This window comes from Engystomops pustulosus, chromosome 9 (genome assembly GCF_040894005.1).
Source record: "Engystomops pustulosus chromosome 9, aEngPut4.maternal, whole genome shotgun sequence".
Lineage (NCBI taxonomy): Eukaryota > Metazoa > Chordata > Amphibia > Anura > Leptodactylidae > Engystomops > Engystomops pustulosus.
Genome location: NC_092419.1, coordinates 11,079,620 through 11,093,908, shown reverse-complemented (window position 1 = coordinate 11,093,908; position 14,289 = coordinate 11,079,620).

Sequence of the window (14,289 nt, the reverse complement as noted above, 5' to 3'; positions counted from 1 at the left end):
CATGCCATGCACTGGACCCTCCCTGCATGGTGCCAGCACAGAGAGGGGCACAAGTCACTGCTCATCTCATGCACTGGACCCTCCCTGCATGGTGCCAGCACAGAGAGGGGCACAAGTCACTGCACATCCCATGCACTGGACCCTCCCTGCATGGTGCCAGCACAGAGAGGGGCACAAGTCACTGCTCATCCCATGCACTGGACCCTCCCTGCATGGTGCCAGCACAGAGAGGGGCACAAGTCACTGCTCATCCCATGCACTGGACCCTCCCTGCATGGTGCCAGCACAGAGAGGGGCACAAGTCACTGCTCATCCCATGCACTTACCCCTCCCTGCATGGTGCCAGCACAGAGAGGGGCACAAGTCACTGCACATCCCATGCACTGAACCCTCCCTGCATGGTGCCAGCACAGAGAGGGGCACAAGGCACTGCTCATCCCATGCACTGGACCCTCCCTGCATGGTGCCAGCACAGAGAGGGGCACAAGGCACTGCTCATCCCATGCACTGGACCCTCCCTGCATGGTGCCAGCACAGAGAGGGGCACAAGTCACTGCTCATCCCATGCACTGGACCCTCCCTGCATGGTGCCAGCACAGAGAGGGGCACAAGTCACTGCTCATCCCATGCACTTACCCCTCCCTGCATGGTGCCAGCACAGAGAGGGGCACAAGTCACTGCTCATCCCATACACTGGACCCTCCCTGCATGGTGCCAGCACAGAGAGGGGCACAAGTCACTGCTCATCCCATACACTGGACCCTCCCTGCATAGTGCCAGCACAGAGAGGGGCACAAGTCACTGCTCATCCCATGCACTTACCCCTCCCTGCATGGTGCCAGCACAGAGAGGGGCACAAGTCACTGCATATGTCATACAATGCCTCCTCCCCACATGGTGTCAGCACAGAGAGGGCACACACCAGTCACTGTATACCCCCTGCAATCCCCCCTACCGGCATAGTGCCAGCACAGAGAGGGGCACAAGTCAGTGACCTCCAGGGGCTGGACCCACTGTGTATACTACACTACTATACTAGATATACATATAATAGTATACTTAATATAAATACTACCTTTATTAATTACCATAAGTATGTATATACCATGAACTATATTTTTATATATATATATTTTTTATGCAGCTCAGTGTATAGATGTTTCTTAGACCTGTCTGATTTTGGACCAGCTGGGTAACAGCCAGTCCGTTCACCATTAAAGGGATATTCCAATTACCCTTACCAAAGGATGGGATATAACTTGCTGATTGGTGGGATACCATTGGGAATCCTACAGATCACGAGAACGAGGGTTTGTTGTACTCCCAAATGAATAGAGCACCAGGTTGCGGATGTGCCCGCTGCTCTACTTATCTCTATGGCATTGCTCTATTAATTTGGGAATACACCAGACCCCCTATTTGTGCATCCTAAAGGGGCAAGAAATATAAACTGCTCCTTTTAACAATTTTGGATTGAATCTCAATTTGGCACCAATATCCCCCTTTACCACCAACAAATTTATGAAGGAGGTTCTCTGGGTCATGTCTGGTGTAACTAGCGAGGGTTATTATGGCCATCTTCACAGAGGGGGATGAGATAATTGGGTTAGGGAGCGTTTATCACAGGCATACACTAAAGGCTTCATATACAGATAATTGACGCCGGGGTGTGAAGTGCCCCAGTCACATGTAAAATCTCAGCACTGCGAGGGGCCGCTCCTCCTACTTCACACTTACTCCTTATTATATGGACTAAGCTCCTGAATATCTACTACATGAGTTAGTAGGTAATAAACACACACTCTGTTTAAATCCTGTGGTGATTATTTAGTGGCAATGTATATGTTGAGCCTTAAATCTAGAGTAGGCCGAAAAGTGAAGCAGTTGCCTATAGCAACCAATCAGATCGCTGCTTTCATGTTTAAATGTACTCAGCACAACTCAAAGCTGGATTCTGATTGGTTTCTGTGGCCTAGTCTTCTAAACACTGTGTAAATGTCTGATTTCTATTAGTGAATATTGAGACCTGCATATTCATAAACTAAACTTTGATCGATGTAAAATAGACGATACAAAGGATAAGTGAAAAAATAAAGTTATACATACAATAAAAATGTATATATATTTTTTTCCAAATCAAGTGTGTTAAAACAGACATTGTAAGTGGTTCCAAAAACTGGTTTTCCCAAAAGGATAAAAAAGACAGGACTTGTGTACATGCACATATGCCTTGAAGTTTAGTGTCTTACCATTTTCAAGATCTCTGATTTCTGTCAATGAATAGAATAGAATCACATATGCACCTAATATTTCTCAAATCCGCAGTTATTCTACAGTCGTTTTTAGCACTGTAAGCTAATAAATAGACAGCACAAGTCTCTTATCCTAGTATTTCGGTACAATGTGTCAGTGCAGGTAAAATATATTAGGGTCTTAATTTTTGGAACAAAACAAGAGACTGCGATGGATTGTAGTTTATGGCTGTAAATCTTAACCCTTAGTTCATATAGTCCTAACAATTCCCTGGCAGCAGCAGCTTCAGGGTAGATTTCAGCCGCCCTTTCTTCTTAATGTGTTTACAGCTCTAATTAGACAATAGTAATGATCAGCATTTCCATCATCCTGGTGTTTACCCCTCTCACAGTATATAAAGCCCAGTGACGCCCTCTTTGATAGATATCATTATGGCCGCCTGTAAAAATGACAATGTGACGCTGATAGAAACCACATATATCATTCCACTTACAGCAGACATGCAGTTCACAGTGCGCTATTACCTTCTGTTGTCATCCAGGGCAGACAGAAATATACATATAGCCAAAACTAGGGTCATAAAATCAGATCTAATGAATAAACACTAACCTCTTCTCTTCCCTAGACCACCGGGAAATATAAAATACCGAACTTTATCTTAATAATCATGGAATTTCCATTAACTCTTTAACTATCGTATAAATCTTATAATCCAAAATCCTATAAATCTATGAAAAGCAGTGAAAGTGTAAATACCTTAAAGTGAACCTATAATTTATAGGGTGGGTGTCTCGGGGGTTTATTGACTCCCCACGTTCCTTGAAGGTGTGAATCTGATGCACACAATTAGGAAACTCTGAAGTGTGGAACCAATGAGACCAATGTAGGGATCAGCAAGTGCTACTACTACCCCCTATTTATTTAAGCATGAGATATACCATGGAAACCTCTATTGCACACCTATAGTACTGACATGTTGTCAGCTTTGTAGCATTCTGACTCCTTGGCGTATACAAGGAGGCACCTAATATACAGACAGTAGTCTATAACTTACTAGTGGCTTCTTGGGCCATTACCCATGAGTGACAGTATGGGTGCGAGACTGCTGTCATCAGCATCTATAGCAGACATACGTCACAGGTTTCCCTTCAAGCTGTTCCATGGATTTGTTAATGGTGTATTGATGTAATACTAGGATTATAATGACTTTCAACTCGAGTAATCCTCCCCTCTGGGACTATGACACCTGAATTCTCTTCTATGCTAAATACCTCCTTAAGGATATACATGTGACCCATAGGGGACCCTCACATTGCTCTTCTGCCTGAGGCAGAGTTGTCTTTGCATGGATAAGAGTTTACGTGAGATGTACAGCATACATATGTCATATGCCCTGAATCGGAGCTTCTGTCCGTAACATTCACATGATGAAAATTGAATGTAATATATTGTCTGTTTTCACAAAAGATCTTCAGATATTTTCATAAGGAAACTGGAAAGAGTTGACCTCCAGTATAGGTTTACCTAAATGCATATATACTATGTACATATACAGTAGATCCCTGTATTCCCAGTGATTTTTACAACTGCATCATCAGAATGTTGATTATAGATTTTCCATATATATGCAATATTCTAATACTAAGGTATATCTCAGTATTATCCCAGTGCATCTTACACTTGCACACTCAGTTCTTCCGAGTGTGCATGTTTTGGAAATAGAAAGAGTGCGACAAACCATTGCCGGTCATCTTTGACAGTGACTAATCTACAACAAAAGTATTAGGTATCGAAATACAAGATGTCCGATCTTTCTGGCATTCTCACATCACTTGTTTGGGGAGGGGGGGTTCTAGAGAGGTTTCCATTTACAGAAGATAGCAGCCAATCCCACTAATATCATTGTTTTAGCTGATTATTCTCCAATGTATCTAGTGTAAAGCAGCTATCAATAAGGTACCTGATTCCCGATACTGATGTCCAGAACCCCACAAGTAGACAATAAGGATTTGGTGAGAGGAAACACTGGGAAAGCCAACTTCATGATTTGTACGTTCCATCAATTGAAATGAATGGGTGGCTGTAAAATAATGGCAAGTCCTCCAAAACAGAATTCTGAGCTCGACCTCTCCTTTTTGGCCCAAAGACAGGGATTTTGAGCATCAGACCACCTTCTATGATGGGACGTGACCTTGTAGCCATGTATTGACTATTGGGGTCCTAATGTAATAACTCCTTTAATTTTAAACAACATAACAATTCACCATCAAAGTGTAATTTTAATCCTACACAGATAAGTTAAAGTGAGAGCCTTCTACTGGGCCATATAATTTGAGAGGAAGAAAGCCCTTTGGGCACTTCCGGCCTCCAGCCCACCATGTACCACCATTTGCCTGAAGACCTAGTCTTCTCCCTGATCATGGTGATAAAGACCACTAACTGAGAACAACTTTGAAGCAAAGCAACAAAAGGGTAGATTTTTTTCCATATCTGTACAACCCTCCAGAACATGTGGGCGCTATATAAATAAATTGACTCTCTAAGCACCAAATGCATTCAAGATTGCTTGAGGAAGTTGAGTCCCTGGAAAGATCTTTCTATGTACAGGGCCGTCAGACAGAGAAATCCGGAGTTTTCCATTCCCTGCCAGCTGGGTCAGCAGTGTCAGCCATTAAACTCTGCTACGCTGGATGCTCGCTCCTCTAATGCGCTCCCTTATGCACTTGCTAATCAATGATACAGGTGAAAATGGGCCTTTGGAGGGCTAAGAATCCAATTACTGAGCAAGAGAATGAGGCCGCAATGACTGGATAGAGCGACGGCTGCCAAATTCTGTGTCTTTGGCACAAAGATCTACCCCCCTTTCTTGAATGACAACTGTTACTACTGATATATTGGCCTGAAATGAGCCATTGCGATGGCTAGGATTAGTCTACGTTCATGAACCACAGAGCAGCCTTCCAGCAGAGGTGGTAGATGGGACCTCAGCACCGGATTTTAGTCTCTGTGCATGACTGGTAAAACAGTGGTAATGAACTGCACAAACTGTGAACAGCTCTTTGCCCTCCCCCCCCCCCCCCTTGAGCAATTAAAACAACTAACTCCTAAAATCCCTATTTAGCACCTTCTACTGTGAATTCTGTGATGGCTTCAGGATAAATAATCGTTAATCAGGCATTTAAAAGGGGAGGTGAGACTCTGGTGACACTAGCAGTGTTCTGTACAAAGGTGACACAAGGGGCATCAGATAAGAGATTTCTCCAAAAAGCAACTTTCAAACAGCCTGAAGTTTGACTTGCCCACCCTAAAGTTTATCTGCAGAGGATCTAGGTGACTACAAAATCTCCTATCCACACTGGAGAAATTGGAAACCTATGAACTCTCTACTGCTTTATGTATCTCAAAAACTTCAAAAGTGGGCAACTGAGGAAAGACGGCAGATGTGATGTTTTTGTCCGGACCTATAACCATCTAATGTATATTTAGGAATCCTTAGTTGTACAATCATTGCGGAAGAATGAAGGGTTCAGCAATGATAATCTCTTGTCTTATCATTTGTTTCAGTGTCAGTTAGGAGCTGGTTTTAAGGAAAGGCAAAGTAAATTTGTGGTGTTTTAGGATAAGAAACTACTAGATAAGACCATTCCCTTTATACAACTTACTACACCATCGGTATAGAATGCAATTTAGTAGAAAAATTGCCAATCCTAAAGCTTCGTCAAATTTTTCAAATTTTTTGATTCGGGTTCGAAGCCTATTCGGATTAAATCAATGTTGCCCCAATTATCCTGGAAATTGTTATTTAGCACCAACACGAAAAAAAAATATTCAAATACTTGTTGGTGCCCGAAAAATGCCAGATTCTTCCCGAATCTACGAAACTACCAATAGATTTGCTCATCTCTAGACCGTTTCTTGTCTTATAGTTATAACACAACTTTTTTATTGTAATGATTTGTATTTTACACCATCAGGTTGGGTTGATCTTTGGAAACTGGATGAATAGTGTTTGTCAAATATATAATTTGAAGGGATCATTTGGACTTGAAAGTTCCCCTAATTGGAAGCAATTTTGCTGAGACGACGACAAGCTTATTTTCCCACAGTCTTATGGGAATCAATGGGACACTATTAAAATACGTGGCCGCAATCTACTACACAGGGGCAGCTCTTTGCAGTGACCTTTTGCTCTGAATAATATATGTTGGAATATGAAAGAAGGTCCTTTTTGTATCATCTAATGGACTAATTTTATTGGAACCATGTAGGTTCTTACATTTTGAGAAAGATGATTGTAGGATCAGTATGAAGACCATGGGCCGAGAAACATTGGGCTGTGGGCACTATCATATTTGGAGATCATACCAACTGCAAAAAAGTCCTAAGTGGCATTTGATTGATCCTGGCCATGCACTTGTAAACTAACCAACTTTATTATATCCATATAATTCCTTTTTGATAGACTCTTTCTTGTGGAACTGTATAAGATTATGGGAAGTCCCCTGATAGGGCTCCATATAGGGCACCATATTAGAAATCAGTAACCGTCCTGTCAAGTTTTCACTTATAATCAGGACCAATTCAGGACCTGTGGGATCCAGGACCCTTCTACCCTCCTCCTACCTTGGGCAAGGTTCAACAAGTCAAAAAGCATTATGATAGCTATTCATTTTCCTTTCAAGCCTTCCCCTGTTTCACATTTCAAAATCCTATTACTTTCTCCCCCTTCCCCACGTCTCTCCTGCCAATGAGGAACAGGGTCCCGGGGTCCTGCCCTGCCGCACTGATCCTGCATCATAAATTATCCAAACTCGACCCCATAAAACTTTACCGAGCCAAGTGTTTATTTTGTGGTGTAAAACCCAGAGATTTGGGGTCAGAAGGAAGAGAACATTTCAAGAATTCCTCCCCACCAGCCCCTCACACCCAATTTTTTTTTCCCTTGAAAGTCTGAGCTAGAAAATATATATTTATTGCTGGGCAGCTGTAAATTCAAAATCTCTGGTTGACCCCGTCCTGCACTCAGCAGCAAAATTAACCCTTTCAAAGGATTTTTCTAAAAAGAAAGCGAAGATCGACGCCGTAACATAATCATCTATTGTGGGCGTAATCCTTGGAGGATCGCTCTACTTTTACATCTCATATCTGGATTTTCCCACTCTAACCCATGACTAAAAAGGAATCCCAAACTTTTTGGGAATTTGTTCCTACTAAAGAACATGTCACAAAAAATGTTCTCTACTGGTCTCCATTATGGGGGGTTTTCTTCATGCTTCTAAATTCCCATATCTAAATTTGGTATAATATTCCTACATCTAATATTCTTTTAATGAAACTTCGGTGCCTACTATCATTTGGTCTACCTCGAAGTCCCAAAATATAGCAACATGGACAGGATTATGGAACCCAACAGAATCTTCCTTAAAGTTTTTGAGATTTTTAGCTTTTCAAAATGTAAATCATTGACTTCTCGGAACTCTCAATAATCCCTTATGCCCCAAATCTACAATATTCATTCAAGAATAATAATAGGTTCTGCAAGTTGACTCCAAACCTGATAGGTTGGATAAATAACAGAGAATAAAATAATGGATTTAATTTTTGGGTAAAAAGACCATGGACTCTTGGGTTGGAGTTACATTCAGCACATGATTTTTAGTGCTCCCCAAATTTCCTTGTGTTACAAATTGCATATGTATGATGGAGAACCTTAGTGATGCTTTAAATTTTTGAGATTTTTTTCAAGACGTTTTTAAGACGTTTTTCCAAGGAAAGCGGCTCAACTTCCAACCTAAAGGGCTTGTAAACATGAGACATTGTGTGAGAGTCCTGGGTCTAGCCATTGTAAAAACATTTCACAATATTTACCGTACCTCTCCGTCAATATATGAAGATAACATCATTTCCTTTGGTCGACTTCCCCAAACTTGGTCTAACAATAGCTATGATATGGTTAGGTTGTCTATCCTTTCACATGGTATCAGTGGTGGAGTGTAAGCCATCTGACAGAAAATATTGACTTTATACGACTGGTAAGAAACAGAAAATGAGATCTTTATCCGGCCTTCTGCTGCTGGGGCATCTTAACAATGAATGTGTGATGTCTTCTGTACCCCCTACTGTAGATTATACGGATTATAAAAGTCACCAAAGGTTAAAGTAGGCTCAGGGATCTAAAGGGACGTCAACTACTGTTTTTAAGGTTGGGGGTTGCTATAGATGACTTTTATCAAATGGGGTTGTATCATTTTAATACCCACAATTTATAGAATGTTTTGGGGTGCTTAGATATATCTTTGTACATAGGTTGACCTTCTTTCTAACACTTTGGGTCCGCGGATTGCACTTTTGTCGGACTTCTCGACATTTACGGGATTTGCGCCGCTGTGACAGGGTATTTAGAAGGGGATTGTGTAGCAGGCGATCGGATTTTGGTGCATCGGTGCAGGCTTTCATGCGACAGAAATGGGGAGGGCGGGCCATCGGACGATCCTACCGTTTCGGACTAAGTGTGGGATTTAATATTCAAATTGTTTCGCAACCAATGCACTTACATGCACCGGGAAGAAGATGGTGAACTCTGTCGGACCTGAGCGGGAAAGCGACAGATGCAGGATATCGGGCGCACGATCTCGGACAATGCACTTTCGAGAACTCCGATGGACTGGGTAAGTAAATGTGCCCCTTTGCGTGACAATGTTTGAAAAAAGGTACTTACTCAAAGGCTTTCAAGTTTAGTTCACAGTTACCAAAATGTTACAAAAACATGACGAAAAACTACAACTACGCAAGGCTTTTTTCAATAAGGACCCCCAAGTTTAACTGAAAACTCTTAGGTTCCGGTGCCCCTAATAATCACTTGACTGTAGAATTGTTCTACGCTTAGGCTCAGTGTCTTGACACCTCCCCCCGTAGCCTGGGGGGCTACCTCTACGTGCCTATAGCTACGCCACCAGTTACACCACCTCACTCCATTATGTGTCCCTTTGCTTTGTAGATCGCCCATATCTCTGTTGTACAAATAAATAAGCCTTTTTGTAGGGTCCTGGTTTCACTTTGCAGAGAGAATTCCAATTACTGGGACACTTCTCTTATCTTTGGCCCCCGATGGCTCACACACTTGTTTCCTCAGTGTTAATTCCTGGGGAATATCAGTGTTTTTGTTTTAGCTTATTTTTTCGGTTTCCCCCGATTTGTCCTGTTTGTACAAAGTATTAGCAGAGGTCAGTCCAGGGTCATATAAGATCCTGCACCTTCTTCCCATATCCCTTTCTGAATGAGCTTCCAGATCTTATCTGTGCTGAGGAGCAGGCGCTAGGACAACTCTGCTGCGGCTGCTGCTGCTGCTGCCCACCTCTCTGCCTCCCCGGGAGGTATACACTGATGGCAGATAAGGCCACACATGGTCACATTACTCTCCATTTGTCTTGCACTCTGCAGCATTTGATGTATCAGTCACATCCAGGTGACACTGAATGACACAATAGATATAAATGTGTTTTTCTCTAATTACTTGTTGTTTTCCAGTTTCTTCTGCTCCATAGCCTATGAGGGTGAATAGTGCCTCTAGTGCTAGTGATCTCTGCTGGTAATAGGGATCAAATATCTCCGTTACCTGCCTGCGGAGCAGAGGTCACACATCTCTATTCACACAAGAGTCACTTTCCTGATCATTCACATAAACATAGTGAAACCACTAAAAGAGATGATATTTCCTGCCTCCGATCCGGCCAGACTTAAAGGAAAATTACCACCAGGATCAAGGGTTGTAAACCAAGCACACTGACATACTGGTGCTTGCCCCCTCTAGCAGTATCTACTTTTCTTTTAGCTTCTTATGCCCTTGTTTTTATGAAAAAAAGGGCTTTATAATTATGCAAATGAGTCCGAGGTGCTCCGTGCTTGATAGCTGTTAATTGATCCTGGAGCCCCTCAGGGTCATTTGCATAATTTTTAAAGCTTTTTTTTTTTGTAAATAAAAACACACTTTGTAATATGGAATAGTGACAAAATTTCCAATTCCATATAAATTGATACAATAAAAACATACACTGTTTCTACAAAAATATGACTAAGGTTCACTTGTAACCCTACTAATAATGTATGGTTATGGTCACCCTACAGGGGTTATCTGCTTTAGAAAATTATTTGAAAAATATTAAAATCTAGAGTTAAAGGGGTTGGCCATTTTACCTCATGTTTTTTGTGATGTGTACGTGTGGGGCAGGACATTAGGTAATTTACCTATACACATCTATTAATAGTTCTGTTCCGCTTTCTTGATATGTAAAGAGAAGCCTCCTGTCTTTTACCTCATCAGCCGGAGATTCCTGACCAGAAAATGGCGGCAGATGGAGGGTCATGTGATCTCTAACTGTCCATGAACAATCGCCCTGCCAGGACTTTATGAATATAACATTAAGGTCCTGGCAGGGTGATTGTTCATGGACAGATAGAGATCACATGTCCCTCCTTCTGCGGCCATTTTATGGTCAAGAATCTCTGGCTGATGAGGTAGAAGAACATACAGAGTGTCTCTCACTCCTGGGGAACCAGAATTCCTGGATATTACGCGGATAATACCTTCATATTAATGATGAATGTGCAATGCTTCATTTATCCAGTGATGGTGTAAGTAGAGAAATTGAGCATGTTCCTAGTGATGATGCCATAGATCACATCTGATTGTCAGGGCTTTGAGTTCCAGTGTTTCTTCAAGAATCACCAGTAGAAATGAATTGAGGATTCAATTCAGAATTTCAGAAAAATTTGACTTCGGAATACAATCTTTATGTTACTCCATTTGTGGTTTCTAACCAGGTATTATCCTCTAAAATACAGGCGGTCCCCTACTTAAGAACACTCAACTTACATACGACCCCTAGTTCCAACACTCTGGATGTTGGTAACTTACTGTACTTTAGTCCTAGGCTACAATAATCAGCAGTAACAGTTATCACAGGCGTCTGTAATGAAGCTTTAGTGTTAATCCTGGTTCTTATGACAACCCAACATTTTTAAAATCCAATTGTCACAGAGACCAAAAAAGTTCTGGCTGGGATTACAATGATAAAAAAAAGTTCCGACTTACATACAAACTCAACTTAAGAACAAACCTACAGACCCTATCTTGTATGTAACCCGGGGACTGCCTGAGGCAGGCCCCCGGTTACATACAAGATAGGTTCCCGGAGGTTCGTTCTTAAGTTGAATTTGTATGTAAGTCGAAACTATATATTTTATAATTGTAGATCCAGACCAAAATTTTATTTTGCCCCAGTGACAATTGGGATTTTTAAATTTTTTTCCTGTAATTGGACCAAGGATGATCAAAAAAGCTTCATTACAGACACCTTAGAGCTGATTTTATGCAGGCTGGGACTATAGTAACATCAGAGGTTACAGTGGGCAGAGGGGTCCATCTGTAACTAGGGGTTGTCTGTAAGTTGGGTGTCCTTAAGTAGGGGACTGCCTGTAGTTCCGTTCCCTTTCAAAATGCCAGACATAACATCTCTGACTATAATTCTCACACCGATTTTCTAGAATTTCGAGACCTTGAGAAAATTGTGTGACAACATCCTCGGGAGCTTTGGTGGTGGGTCCTATACATTTTTAACCAGAAACAGATAAATACAAATTGAAAAACTTGACCGTAAATCCATAAATTTTGTCTTCTTTTGTTAATACAAAGACTTTAAAAGAAAATGTTCTTATTGTAATAATAATTCCATATACAGACGGTCCCCTACTTAAGAACACCCGACTTACAGACGACCCCTAGTTACAAACGGACCTCTGGATGTTGGCAATTTACTGTACTTTAGCCTTAGGCTATAATAAACAGCTATAACAGTTATCACAGGCGTTCCGACTTACATACAAATTCAACTTAAGAACAAACCTGCAGACCCTATTTTGTACACTGCCTGTACACAGTGTAATGAGAAACAAGTGACCTCTCCCCCTCCAAAACCTAAAAGAAAACGCTCTCCAAATGCTCAGAATCGGACTGTAAGCTCTTCTACCGCGTAAATCTGTTATAAATTCCTCGAAGCAAAAAAAAAAAATCGTTTCACCGTAAGTCACTTAATTAAGGATCCCTATTGAATCACAAGAGTGAAACGAGTAGCCCTCAATAAACTCGTTACATTATCAACTTCTGGATCAAGAGCTTAAGCTGCTCCATTAAAAGCTCGGCATGAGATCCCATTCTTTCCCCTATTCCGCACCAACCTTCCAGTCGAATCGTACAATGTGTCCATACTGGGAAAATTGGCAAACGTGATGGCATTGAGGGTATAATTACAGACATAATAAAACCTCCTGGTGAGGATACGCCGAGTGTGGAAACCTCTATAACCTCCCCACTACCTCCAGTTACAGGCAGCGTACAACAATCATTTGCTGGATATAAGCTGGGACCTAAGACGAAGCACAGCGCCCCTAGTGACCGTATCATTATATACACTTTTTTATTAATTTTTATTTTTAATAATTTGCATTTTATCTCTAAAGATAAAAAAGGAGGCAAGTAAAAAAATATTGTAGTTTCATTAAAAAAAACACACACAAAATCGATTAAAATATTGAAAAAATACAGGTTACATACAAGAAAGGTTCCATAGGTTTGTTCTTAAGTTGAATTTGTATGTAAGTCGAAACTGTATATTTTATAATTGTAATTTTTGCCCCAATGAGAATTGAAGTTTCAAAATTTGTTGCTGTAATTGGACCAAGGATTATCAATAAAGCTTCATTACAGACACCTTACAGCTGATTATTGCAGCCTGGGACTATAGTAACATCTGGAGAGGTCACCAGAGGTCACAGTGGGCAGAGGGGTCCGTCTTTAACTAGGGGTCGTCTGTAAGTCGGGTGTCCTTAAGTAGGGGACTGCTTGTAATTTGCAATTTTTTCTTACATTGACATTTGCTATTATTTTGTTTGCCTGTGATCCTTAATTGTTGTATCTGATCAGTATCATATTATGTTCACCAACACCCCCACTTGCTTGAAAAAAATAAATTATCTTGTCCAATCAAAATTTAAGCACAAGTCTCTTGGGACCTTGTCATCAGAAATGACCATTTGTATGGACATTGGATAATTGGGAAAATTATATACAGGTGGTCCCCTACTTATGAACACCCGACTTACATACGACCCCTAGTTACAAACAGATTTCTAGATGTTGGTAATTTACTGTACTTTAGCCTTGGGCTACAATGATCAGCTGTAACACTTATCACAGGAGTCTGTAATGAAGATTTATTGTTCATCCTGGTTCTTATAACAATCCAACATTTTCAAAATCCACTTGTCACAGAGACCAAAAATTTTTTAGCTGGGACTACAACTATAAAATGTACAGTTTTGACTTACATAAAAATTCAACTTAAGAACAAACCTACACAACCTATCCTGTGCGTAACCCCGGAACTTCCTGGGTATTATTACATTAAATTTATTTCTGATGTGTATAAACCTCTTTGTTTTTGTACAGATGGTTGTTATTGGAAGACCGTAAAAATGTAATCCATGATAGTACAGGCGGTCCCCTACTTAAGAACACTCGACTTCCATACGACCCATAGTTACAAACGGACCTCTGGATATTGGTAATTTATTGTACTTTAGTCCTAGGCTACAATGATCAGCTGTATCAGTTATCACAGGTGTCTGTAATGAAGCTTTAGTGTTAATCCTGGTTCTTATGACAACCCAACATTTTTAAAATCCAATTGTCACAGAGACCAAAAAAGTTCTGTCTGGGATTACAATGATAAAATATACAGTTCCGACTTACATACAAACTCAACTTAAGAACAAACCTACAGACCCTATCTTGTATGTAACCCGGGGACTGCCTGTATCCACACCCTTGAGGTCCCCTTTGACCATAAAATTATTGTGGTCCAAATTGTTTTCATAAGACAAATACATTTAAAAATATAGGTTACATATAAAGATGGGGGACCTAAACTTTAAGTTCAAGTCTGGGGGTGCCTCTTATGTAAGCCGGACAGAGTGCAGCGA